The 13178-nt window shown below is 40.1% G+C and overlaps 1 protein-coding gene across 6 annotated transcripts in view; it reads right to left on the bottom strand.

Annotated features, from left to right (window-relative positions):
- Positions 1-13178, bottom strand: part of FAR1 (fatty acyl-CoA reductase 1) — a 93744-nt gene that overhangs the window by 45947 nt on the left and 34619 nt on the right. Inside the window, exon 1 of one of the 6 annotated variants that reach the window (XM_045065782.1) lies at positions 937-956. The exons of the other annotated variants lie outside the window; for them this stretch is intronic. The gene's annotated coding sequence lies outside the window, so the exon portion shown is untranslated. Of the gene's footprint in view, positions 1-936; positions 957-13178 lie in introns of those variants that run through there. 6 annotated transcript variants of the gene reach the window in all.

A 13178-nucleotide genomic window follows, 5' to 3' on the forward strand; every position in this document is an offset into this window, starting at 1 on the left:
AGGTTTATTTAAGCAAAAAGTACACTCTCAAGATATTAGAGTGGCAAGAGACAGGGAGACAGAGACAGAGAAACAGTGAGTCACACCTGATAAATTTAAAAGTGAAAATAAAAGGGTAGGTAGTGTTGTGAAGGGGAAAAAAGGTATTATCTTTCTTCTGCTAATCTTTATTACTTACATTTTCATCCACTTCTTTATTAGATGGGAAAACCCATTAGATTAAAAACCAGATGATAACTATGAAACTGTTGAAGAACAAGACTCTTAACAGGCTGGATTTCAAGAATGGAATGAGAGAAATTCATTCCCCCTCCAGATAATGTTGAGATCAAATACCCCTCTCTTCCATCTCCTGAGAGATCCCCTATGTCCACCACGTTCACTAAGTAGTCAAGTATATATAACTACCAAATACAGCTCTGCAGTGAAGTCTAGACTTGTTCTACCTGTACGTGTTTCTTTCTGTATCAGCAATTTTAACACAAATTATAAAATCTGACAAATCTTTCTTTATTTGTAAGGACTAAGTTCGGGGCACCTGGGTGGCTCAGTGGGTTAAGCCTCTGAATTCGGCTCAGGTCTTGATCTCGGGGTACTGGGATCAAGCCCCACATCGGGCTCTCTGCTCGGTGGGGAGCCTGCTCTCTCTGCCTGCCTCTCTCCCTACTTGCGCTCTCTCTCTATCAAATAAATAAAATCCTTAAAAAAAAAAAAAAAAGGACTAAGTTCTATTTCAGCAGTTACAAATTTATTTAGGGCAATTAAGCACTGAATACGAAAGTCTCAAGTTAATGTCTAACCACTCAATCTACTTTCCTATAAACTTCTACAAATTAACAGATGTACCTTGAAGTAGGGCCCACTTAGTTGTCTTCCTCTTAAAATCTGGTTCCTCTGTACCTTTACCATGTAAACAAAGCCAAAGTCAAAACCTACCAAGAGGGGCACCTGGGTGGCTCACTGGGTTGAGCCGCTGCCTTCGGCTCAGGTCATGATCTCGGGGTCCTGGGATCGAGTCCCACATCGGGCTCTCTGCTCAGCGGGGAGCCTGCTTCCCTCTCTCTCTCTGCCTGCCTCTCCGTCTACTTGTGATTTCTCTCTGTCAAATAAATAAATAAAATCTTTTAAAAACAAAACAAAACAAAAAAACCTACCAAGAGACAGAAGGGAGACCTAACAGACAAAGATTAAGATATTTCATCTATCTTTTCATTCAGAGTTAATGACTGACTCCCATTCAGAGGTCATTCTTCTGCGTTTAACACAGCACATTCAATGCTGTTTGTCTCACAGTACTAGGCCACTAAGCTAGACAACCACCTGGAAGGAATAGCTAAAGAAATTCAGGCGCCAGATAAAAAGTAGAGCTCTACAGATGGTCTTTTAATATCCTTCAGATTCCATCACTGGAAAGTAAGAAAAAAAAAATTAAAGAACCCTTAAAAAGTAAGAAAGTAAGAAAAAAAAAAAAAAGAATCCGGGGACTTAACAATATTTTATATCAACAGTTAGCAAAGGTTTTCTGTAAAGGGTTAGGTAATTATTTTCAATTCTGTGGGCCATACAATCTTTATATCACCTGGGTGCCTGGGTGGCTCAGTGGGTTGGGCTGCTGCCTTCAGCTCAGGTCATGATCTCAGGGTCCTGAGATCGAGTCCCGCATCGGGCTCTCTGCTCAGCAGGGAGCCTGCTTCCTCCTCTCTCTCTCTGCCTGCCTCTCTGCCTGCCTCAATGCCTACTTGTGATCTCCCTCTGTCAGATAAATAAATAAAATCTTTAAAAAAAAAAAAAAACAAAAACAAAACAAAAAAAAAAAACAATCTTTATATCACCTACTCAATTCTGCCATTTGGGGCACAAAATCAGCCATAAGTAAACGAATGGGTATAGATGTGTTCCAATAAAACTTCATTCACAAAAGGAGGAAGGCAGAGTGAAAACCATAGTTTGCTAACCCCTATTCTAAATAATTATTTCCAACATTTCATATTCAGAAAAATGAACACAAATCAATAGGACACCAGTCTGGTCTGAAAATTCATCACCTGTGATTTCACTACGTCTAGACTTACCACGTGTATCACTGTAAAATAGTAAATACTTGTTTGATATACATGAATGCCAGCCTTCAGAAATAAAAATATGCCAGTGGCTAAATGTAAAATCGAAACATAACCTATAGCCTATTGTAAGGCATGTAAAAGAAAAAAATCTGTATTTTTAAAAGGAAAGCCCATAAGATGTCCTGGGGTGACATTTGGGCAATATTATTTTGGAGAAAAGGCAACATGTGAAGAGCACAAAATACACTCCTGTTGCAGACTCAGAACCCTAGACAACTAGCTTTTTCAAAATAACTTTGATAAAATAGTCAAAAAAATAACACAGAATTGGGGCACCTGAGTGTTGCAGCTGCTTGGGCGTCTCACTCTTGGTTTCCGCCCAGGTGACTCTTGGTTTTGACTCAGATCATGATCTCAGGGTAGTGAGACCAGAACCCAGTGTCAAGCTCCATGCTCAGTGCAGAGTCTGCATGAGTTCCTCTCTCCCTCTGCCTCTCCCCACTCTGTGCTCTCACACTCAATCTCTCTATCTCAAATAAATAAATCTTTAAAAAAATTTTTTTTAAATAACAGAATTTTAAAAAGTCATGAGCTGGAGCACCTGGGTAGCTCAGTGGGTTAAGCCTCTGCCTTCAGCTCAGGTCATGATCTCAGGATCCTGGAATTGAGCCCTACAGGGAGCCTGCTTTCCCTGACTCTCTTTCTCTCTGCCTGCCTCCCTGCCTACTTGGGATCTCTGTCTGTCAAATAAATAAATAAATAATCTTTAAAAAAAAAAAAGGTCATGAGCTAATCCAGTAGCAAGACATAAAAGTCCGTTTATAAAAAAAAAAAGGTAAAAAAAAATAAATAAAAGTCTGTTTATATATACTGATGCACATCTAAAAGGACTTAGATTATTCTTCTCTACTCAAAAGTATACGATTTACAATTTTATTTAGCTAAAGGTTATGGGGGTGGGCAGCAGGAGCGAGAAGAAAAGAGACTAAGCCTATGATAAATATCACACATAAACATAAAAATCCCCCAGAAAGTCACATGCAGCCACAGCTGCAATGACCATGAGGGGAGCCTATACAACCCCCCACCCCAACACCTCTGCCTCCTCCCTTTTTCCTTGTTTTTCCACTAAAAGGGATATGAGGATTAGGTATCTTTCACCAATAGAAATCAGTGAACTCTAATCCAGAAGTTCATGAACAGGCTTTGCAGGTGGCAGGAGTTAAAGTTTCAAGCAAAATACCGCTGTATGTTTATGTATGTGTGCACATACACAGTCCCACACATACATCTGCACATTTTTCTAGGGAAAGAATCCACTCCTTTTTTATCAGATTCTCAAGGGGGGGGTCAATGAGCCTAAACAGTTAAAAACTACCCTCAAATTTTATTATCTATGTGTGTTATCTATGCATGTGGAAGGAAAGGGGTCTTAATACACAGAGAACAGACTTCATGGGTACTGATGAAAAACCTCATTCACATCTACTCTGGAATAAAAATTTATAAATGGTTAAAACATAATTAAACCAATCTGCCTTGAGGCCTTGTTTAGTTTGAGCTGTGTTCCTTCAAAAGAGATTTTTTTTTTTTTTAAAGATTTTATTTATTTATTTGACAGAGAGAAATCACAAGTAGATGGAGAGGCAGGCAGAGAGAGAGAGGGAAGCAGGCTCCCTGCTGAGCAGAGAGCCCGATGCGGGACTCGATCCCAGGACCCTGAGATCATGACCTGAGCCGAAGGCAGCGGCTTAACCCACTGAGCCACCCAGGCGCCCCGCTTCAAAAGAGATTATGCTGAATTCCTAACCCTCAGTACCTCAGAATGTGACCTTATTTGGAAATGGGACAGTTGGAGATGTAATTATTTAAGGTAAATGATATCACACTGGAGGAGAGTAGATTGCAAATCCAATTATCACTGTTCTTATAAGAGGGCCCTGTGAAGACACAAGAGGGAGAACTCCAGGTGAAAACAAAACCAGAGACTGGGGGCGCCCGGGTGGCTCAGTGGGTTGAGCCGCTGCCTTCGGCTCAGGTCAAGATCTCAGGGTCCTGGGATCGAGTCCTGCATCGGGCTCTCTGCTCAGCAGGGAGCCTGCTTCCCTCTCTCTCTCTCTCTCTGCCTGCCTCTTGTCTCTATCTACTTGTGATCTCTCTGTCAAATAAATAAATAAAATCTTTAAAGAAAAAAACAGCAATAATCATTTTCATCTCTCTCACAATTATCTGTTAAGTTAGGAATTTGGAAAGGGTTAAACTAAACAGTTCTAGCTGAAAAGTTTTAGCTTCTGATCTTAAATCCTTCGTATCTCTCCACATAAAGAAGTCTGGGCTTCTTTGCAGCATGGCAATCTCAGGCTAGATTGCTTATAAAGCTGATTAAGGTCTTCAAGACCAGAATTCTAGTAAGTTAGGTAGAAGCTCTCTCAGCTTTTCCAACTTCGCCTTGGAATCACAGTTTAACTTCTCTTGCACTCTGTTGCTTACAAATGATTCACAAGAACCCCAAATTCAACGGGAGGGGACATAAACCCCAACTCAGGAAAAGAGGAGTCAAGATCACGCTTAAAGAATATGTGAGATGGGAGATATCGTTAAAACCATCTTTAGGAAATACCATCTGCCACCAAAAGCATGGAGAGATAACTGCTAATACTTTTGAGACTATCAACTATTTAATCCATGTTGGACCTATTTCTTGGGCAAGGGAACAATAAAGAATTGTTCCTTGTTACATATTTTTAGTCACCCAAACTGCTTTTAAAAATATGGCCCTGGGGGGCGCCTGGGTGGCTCAGTGGGTTAATGCCTCTGCCTTTGGCTCAGGTCATGATCCCAGCGTCCTGGGATCGAGCCCCGCGTCGGGCTCTCTGCTCAGCCAGGAGCCCGCTTCCTCCTCTCTCTGCCTGCCTCTCTGCTTACTTGTGATTTCTCTCTATCAAATAAATAAATAAATAAAATCTTTAAAAAGAAAAAATATGGCCCTGGGGCGCCTGGGTGGCTCAGTGGATTAAAGCCTCTGCCTTTGGCTCGGGTCATGATCCCAGGGTCCTGGGATCCAGCCCCACATCTGGCGCTCTGCTCAGCAGGGGGCCTGCTTCCTCCTCTCTCTGCCTGCTTGTGATCTCTGTCAAATAAATAAATTAAATATTTAAAAATAAATAAATAAAAATAAAAATATGGCCCCATGGGCCTCATAGTTCAAATTATTTTGCCTACCAAAAATATTACTATTTACTTGTGAACCACACTAGCCAATAAGTTACCACTTGGAGTTGACACACTTCTAGCCAAAAGCAAGCCAACTCATTTTAGTTCAATTATGAAGAGGCTTCACCTTGTACATGGTATATATACTTCAAGATTTTTGATCGTCTTCCATTGGGGGGCATATTGGGAACCACTGATCGTGTGTCTTTTCTACTATATTTTAATAACTGCAATCATTGTTTAATGTTTTAAGACTCAACATAAAAGAAAACCATCTCTGAAAGTAAGCTGTAAGCAACAAATAAAGGGCCAAAATGCAAATTCAAAATGGACAAACTATTTTCTGTACTCAAGCTGATAAAGATAGTGGGTTCCTTTTTCCTTTTTCAAAAATTAAGGCTTATAAGGCATTTTTCCACAAACAAAAGAATAGCTGTAGCATCTTGGTTAACATTTCTTTTTTCAATAAAAGATGCTAGTGTCTAACCCTGTTGTAAGCACCCATTGAAGTAGATATAATGGGCACTCTGTTTGCCTACACAGACACTGGCATAAGAATACTGAACTCTCTGAATCCTATCTTCCTCAATGTCTAAGATACTTTTTTTTTAAAATATTTTATTTATTCATTTGACACAGAGAGATAGATCACAAGTAGGCAGAGAGGCAGGCAGAGAGAGAGGAGGAAGCAGGCTCCCTGCTGAGCAGAGAGCCTGATGCGGGACTCAATCCCAGGACCCCAAGATCATGACCTGACCTGAAGGCAGAGGCTTAACCCACTGAGCCACCCAGGCGCCCCTGTCTAAGATACTTCTTGCTGGTTAGGAATCCCAATAGGTTCATTAGTTCTCTCAGGGGCACTACACGACTATTTTATACACTGTGGTTGCTCCATAAGCATGGTACTCTGGCCAGCATTAAATGTCTCTTAGGTTTCATTACCCTGGAAAATATTAGACATTAACAAAAATCAGACTCCAAATTCCTTTGAGTGATATAAAAAACACAAAGGCATCTTTAAAAAGTCAAGTTTTCTTCCAACAGAAAGTAAATACCAATTCTACAGCATTAAAATTATCTGCTGACAAGAAAACTTCAATTTTTCATCAATATCCATTCTCCTTTGTTTCTCTTTTTGCTCTCAAGGCCTGTACCAGTGGGGTACCTTCTCTACTGTAAAGTCTACCGAAGAAGGGTTGAGCTCCTATTAACTCGGTTTGGTAATATATGGTTCCATTGCTTGTAAAAGCATGTGTCCAATTCCATTCTGTTATTCTATATTCTCTCCTCACCTTAATAAAATTATTTTCAGGGACGCCTGGGTGGCTCAGTTGGTTAAGCAGCTGCCTTCAGCTCAGGTCATGATCCCAGCGTCATGGGATCGAGTCCCACATTGGGCTCTTTGCTCCGCACGGAGCCTGCTTCTCCCTCTGACTCTGCCTGACACTCTGTCTGCCTGTGCTCGCTCGCACTCGCTCTCTCTCTGACAAATAAATAAATAAAATCTTTAAATATATATATATATAAATAAAATAAAATTATTTTCATATTAAGACAAGAAAATTTTTTAAATATTTTATTTATTAGATAGAGAGATCACAAGTAGGCAGAGAGGCAGGCAGAGAGAGAGAGGAGGAAGCAGGCTCCCCACTGAGCTGAGAGCCCAATGCAGGGCTCAATCCCAGGACCCTGAGACCATGACCCAAGCCAAAGGCAGAGGCTCAACCCACTGAGCCACCCAGGTGCCCCAAGACATGAAATTTTCATACTAATACTTTTAGACTCAGAAAGTGAGATACAAGATTCCAATATACATCACTATACTAATACTTTAAGTGTATTACCAAAAATCAGGGTTCTTGAACACAACTAAAGAAAGGGAAATACCCCATTTGGCTTAGGAATTCATGGAAGTTGTACATCTGACTCTGTAATATAGCTAAGGGTTAATGTAAAAATATTTCAAGTTAACCAAAACTGATGTTAACAGGAAAATGTATCATGTTTACCATGAACATTACATGTAGATGACTACCTACAGGTTTACCCAAAAACTGACTCAGGCAGATTACTAATTATGTATCTTATGTGGTGTAATTTAAAACTACCAAAGTCTACTCACGAAGATTAAGATCATTCAGAACAAGCTGGTAGAATTCAGGTATTTCACTGCTTATAGAAGCAGTTTAGATTCAGTTTAGAAGCAGTTCAGACTCAGTTCCCATTATTACAGCAAATGCCAACCCATAACAGCAGAAAAGTGCTTTGAAGTTCCTGCTTTATGTTGTACACTGCGCTTCCTGTTTCTTTTGCGTCACCTTCTTACATACCTTTTGAATCTGTTCTCAAGGCTGAACCTAAAAACTGGTACGTCCTCCAAGACAGCATTTTCCAAATCATGGTAAATGAGGCTAGGAAACTGTACACTTTACCCACAACCAGTGAACAACAAAGTATATTAGCATATCAAGACTAACAAGGTCCTGAGGTGAAGAAGCCCACTGAACTCTAGTTCAACTTAGGCTTTCACAAATTTCCCAACACAGCTAGAGAAACAATGCCCCGGAGAAGCTCACAGATTACCTTCTAAGGTTAATGATTATCCAAAAATGGACCAAACCTCCCATGGACTACAAATGATTTAGAAAGCATGGTCTTCCTTTGATGCATAAGACTACTTATGAATAAGCTATTAAGCCATTAATTAAGAGCTGCAAAAATGAACACGTTATTAGAATGTACCAAAGACTGCAATCTGTATACAGTTAATACCTCTGGCTGCTACAACTCCCAATGCTACAAAGCTCCTACCACACATGCGCACTCAAAAGCTGGAATTCTGAAATTTTCAAGACAAGCACTCACTGTCAGTGAGGTTGTGTTGTCTTAAGCTGACCATGGTTTTCAACAATCATTATTTTTACTTAATTAAAAATTAGCATTAGTTGAGCTTCATACATATCATTTTAGTTGTTTTATTAAACCTACAGAATGTATTATACAAATGCATCACTTGGATTTGAGACCTACAGTTTTCTAGCAAGTCTAGACTTAAAGACAAGTATGTTTTTTCATGATTCAATTAGGAAAGAACGATACCTCTAACTGCTGAAAAAAATCCCCCACCCCCCCCAAATGCTTGTACCTTTACATTTATAATTATTTTTCCACCAGAAAGCAGGAATTTATTGAGCTAAAGAATGGCCCAGCTAAAGGCTGGGATTAAAACAGCTTTGAGAGTCACTGTTTAAAGTGTCCTTGCCCTCGATATAGGGTCACCAAAATGGGGGCAGGTCTTCTCCCTGCCCAGTAGGTCCATACCAACCAAATGACATAAGGACTTGGAATCAGGCCCTTCTAAGAAGTAATAATAACTTCTCTGAACTTGAATGTGAACGATCCCTCTAGTATCTAGTTCTGGGAACCATCTAGAAATGCCTTAAAAAGGGCTAAATTCCATATCAAACCCTGTTCTCAGAAATCCTTTCCTGGTTTACCTTTAAAACTTTCCCAGGTTCATAGATAAAGCTTGCAATTAAATACCGTCAAGCAGGGATCAGTCCAGAAAGGTATAGAAAGCATAAGGGGAGTGCTTAATGACTTCATGGATTCTTAGTATCTGTTTCCAGATGTGAAACTGTATTTAAGCTCCTAAGAACCTTACCTGAATAAGCATTGTAACTACCGGTTATTGTGCTAAAAATGGGTTAAGAACATATACAGCAAAGTAAAAACAGTAAAGAGAATAAAAATCCAGGTAATTCTTAGTCAATTTATCAACTGAGAATCAAAGCCACAAAAACGCTAGTGTAAAGATACTTCCTTCTCCAGAAACAGATCAGAAAGAAGACAGCCCAAAATCAGTAAGCACAACAGACCTATCAAACATCAGTAATGAGTAATCCAGTCAAGAAATGGGCAGAAGACATGAATAAACATTTCTCCAAAGACGTACAAAGGCCAAGAGACACATGGAAAAATGCCCAACATCACTCAGCATCAGGAAAATATAAACATAAAACTATAATAAGGGCGCCTGGGTGGCTCAGTGGTTAAGCCGCTGCCTTCGGCTCAGGTCATGATCTCAGGGTCCTGGGATCGAGTCCCGCATCGGGCTCTCTGCTCAGCAGGGAGCCTGCTTCCTCCTCTCTCTCTCTCTGCCTGCCTCTCTGCCTGCTTGTGATTTCTCTCTGTCAAATAAATAAATAAAATCTTTAAAAAAAAAAAAAAAACTATAAGAAGACACCACCTTACCTGAGTCAGAACCGCTAAAATTAACAAGTCAGGAAAAAACAAATGGTGAGGATGCAGAGAAAGGGGAACCCTCTACACTGCTGGTGGGAATGCCTAGGCTGGTACAGACACTCTGGAAAACAGTATGGAGGCTCCTCAAGAACCTTAAAGAGAAATCTCAGGAAGTTAAAAACAGAGCTATACTATGACCCAGCAATTGCACTACTAGGTATTTACCCCAAAGGATACAAACACTATGATCTGAAGGTGTGCCTGCACCCCAATGTTTATAGCAGCAATATCCACAATAGATACACTACAAAAAGAGCCCAAATGTCCATCGACAAATGAATGGATAAAGATGTGATATATAGGGGCACCTGGGTGGCTCAGTCAGTTAAGCCCTGCCTTGGGCTCAAGGGTCCTGATCGAGCCTGATCTCAGGGTCCTGGGATAGAGCCCCACATCGGGTTCTCTGCTCAGCAGGGAGCCTGCTTCCCCCTCTCTCTCTCTGCCTGCCTCTCTGCCTACTTGTGATCACTCTCTCTGCCAAATAAAATCTTTATTTAAAAAAAAAAGATGTGGGCGCCTGGGTGGCTCAGTGGGTTAAGCAGCTGCCTTCGGCTCAGGTCATGATCTCAGGGTCCTGAGATCGAGTCCCGCACTGGGCTCTCTGCTCAACGGGGAGCCTGTTTCCTCCTCTCTCTCTCTCTTCTTGCCTCTCTGCCTACTTGTGATCTCTCTCTGTCAAATAAATAAATAAAATCTTTAAAAAAAAAAAAAAAGATGTGATATATATACATATATACACAACATATATTACTCATCATTACATCAAAAAGGATGAGATTTCACCATTTACATTGACATGGAAGGAACTGGAGGTATCAGGCTGAGCGTAATAAGTCAATTAGAGAAAGAAAATTATTATACGGTTTCACCCATACGTGGAATTTAAGAAACAAAACAGAGGATCATGGAGAAAGGGAGGGAAAAATAAAATAAGATGAAATCAAAGAAGTAGACAAACCACAAGAGACTCTTAACTATAGGAAACAAACTGAGGAAGGGGAGGTGGGTGGAGGGATGGGGTAACTGGGTGATGGGCAATAAGGAGGGCATGTGAGGTAATGAACACTGGGTATTATATGCAACTGATGAATTACTGAACTCTACATCTGAAACTAATGATACACTATATGTCAACTAACTGAATTTAAATAAGTTAAAAACTTTTTTTAAAAATCAGTAATGAATAACTATACTGTTGGCACTGCCAGTAACCACCTGACCTTGGGCCAGTCAATTAAATGCTCTCCTCATTCACAGAATTCATTGAAAAGGAGCCCAAATCACTGATGGTGAAATCCTCCTTCTCCTAGCTCTCAAAGTCTATATGTCAATACTGTGTATTAGAATAAGCTATTTCCTAGTAGAACATTACTCAGAGAATTATTAACTCTAACAGGTCATGAAGGTTATCACATTAAAGCAATACACCTAAAATTCACTGATCTTCAAACAGTCAAATGTCTCAATAGCAGCTAATTCAACTGTTCCTATCTCCTGCAGATTCTGCTTATGCTAAAAACTACTATTATTATTACATTTTAGGTGTAACCCACAACCTTTTAAAACCACATATTTCTAAGAAACTTATTTAGGACCATCCTTCGAACTAGATGGATGATAAACACAATTTCAGGGCTCTAAAGAGAATCAATCCTTTCAGTCCAAACACATTTCTAAGCCCTGTTATCACATACAGGAATGATTTTAACACAAATGTACAACTCTAAATACTTTAACAGACCCTTTTCTCCACAGGTCTCAACTATATAAGGGCAGCTAAGGCCAAAGTAGCTTTTTCCTTTACCTTTGGAAAAAAAATGGTATGTATACATTTTACTCATTCTTAGTTATATTTACTTCCTCTTAATTCAGGATGGATAGCAGTCATTATATGAAAGATCAGACACTCCAAAATCTTTGATAAAATCATTCAATATAGGGACGCCTGGGTGGCTCAGTTGGTTAAGCAGCTGCCTTCAGCTCAGGTCATGATCCCAGCGTCCTGGGATCGAGTCCCACATCGGGCTCCTTGCTCCGCAGGGAGCCTGCTTCTCCCTCTGACTCTGCCTTTCACTCTGTCTGCCTATGCTCGCTCTCGCTCGCTCTCTCTCTGACAAATAAATAAATAAAATCTTTAAAAAAAAAAAAATCATTCAATATATTTATTAAGCTAGCTATAGCTTATTTTTTCCTAAGAATCCAATTAAGAATTGTTCTATTGTTTGGGGGTGCCTGGCTGGCTCAGTTGATAGAGCATGCTACTCTTGATCTCAGGATCATAAGTATGAGTCCCTGGGTGGCGCAGTCGGTTAAGCATCTGCCTTAAGCTCAGGTCATGATCCCAGGGTCCTGATATCGAGTCCTGCGGGGGGGGGGCGGGGGGGGCTTGCTCAGCAGGGAGCCTGCTTCTCCTTCTGCCTCTCCCCTGCTTATGTGAGATCTCTGACAAATAATTAAATAAAACCTTTTTATTTATAAATAAATAAATAAAATGTTTAAGGGGCGCCTGGGTGACTCAGTCAGTTGTGCAGCCAACTCTTGATTTTGACTCAGGTCATGATCTCAGTGTCCTGGATAGAGCCCCATGTCGGGCTCTGCGCTTGGCAGGAAGTCAGCTTGAGGATTCTGTCTCTTCCTCTTCCTGTCACCCTCCCTCTGCTCATACTCTCTTATTCTCTCTCTCTCTAAAATAGATGGTTAAAAAATAAATAAATAAAAACAAAATAAATCTTTAAAAAGAATTGGTTTATTTTTTTAAGTAAGGTATATGCATAATGAGTTTTATAATTTTTATTTTTATTTTTTTTTTTTTAAAGATTTTATTTATTTATTTGACAGAGAGAAATCACAAGTAGATGGAGAGGCAGGCAGAGAGAGAGAGGGATGCGGGGCTCGATCCCAGGACTCTGAGATCATGACCTGAGCCGAAGGCAGCGGCTTAACCCACTGAGCCACCCAGGCACCCCTAGTTTTATAATTTTTAATTACTCAATAATGAAACACTTGTTTATAAAAGGTGAGCAGTACACAACAAAATAAATTTGAGTTTAGTTTTAGCAGTATGTTTTCTGCCCATACACTAAAGATTGGTTTATTTAACTAGAATCCATAGACCCACAATGGGTTCTGAGAGTCTCTTTATCTTTAATATTTTATTTATTTATTTGAGAGAGAGAGAGAGAGAGAAAGAGCACAAGCGGGGGAGGGGCAGAGGGAAAAGGAGAAGTAGACTCTCCACTGAGCAGGGAGCCCAATGCAGTCTCCATTCCAGGACCCTGGGATCATGACCTAAGTCGAAGGCATATGCGTAACAGACTGAGCCACCCAGGCACCCTGGGTTCTTTCAACCTTATTAACCCCCTTAAATTATATGAAAAACAAAGTGTGCAAGTACAGTAATTCCCCCTAACCTACAGTGGATACATTCCTAGACCCCCAATGGATGCCTGAGACTGCAAATAGTACCAAACCCTATACATACTGATTTTTCCTATATGTACATACCTATGGTAAGTTTAATTTATAAATTTGGCATGGTAAGAGATTAATAATAATAATAATAAAATAGAACAATTATAACAATATACTGTAACAAAA

Source organism: Mustela putorius, unplaced genomic scaffold (assembly GCF_011764305.1).
Source record: "Mustela putorius furo isolate JIRA1106 unplaced genomic scaffold, ASM1176430v1.1 tig00003859_pilon_pilon_pilon, whole genome shotgun sequence".
Taxonomy (NCBI): domain Eukaryota; kingdom Metazoa; phylum Chordata; class Mammalia; order Carnivora; family Mustelidae; genus Mustela; species Mustela putorius.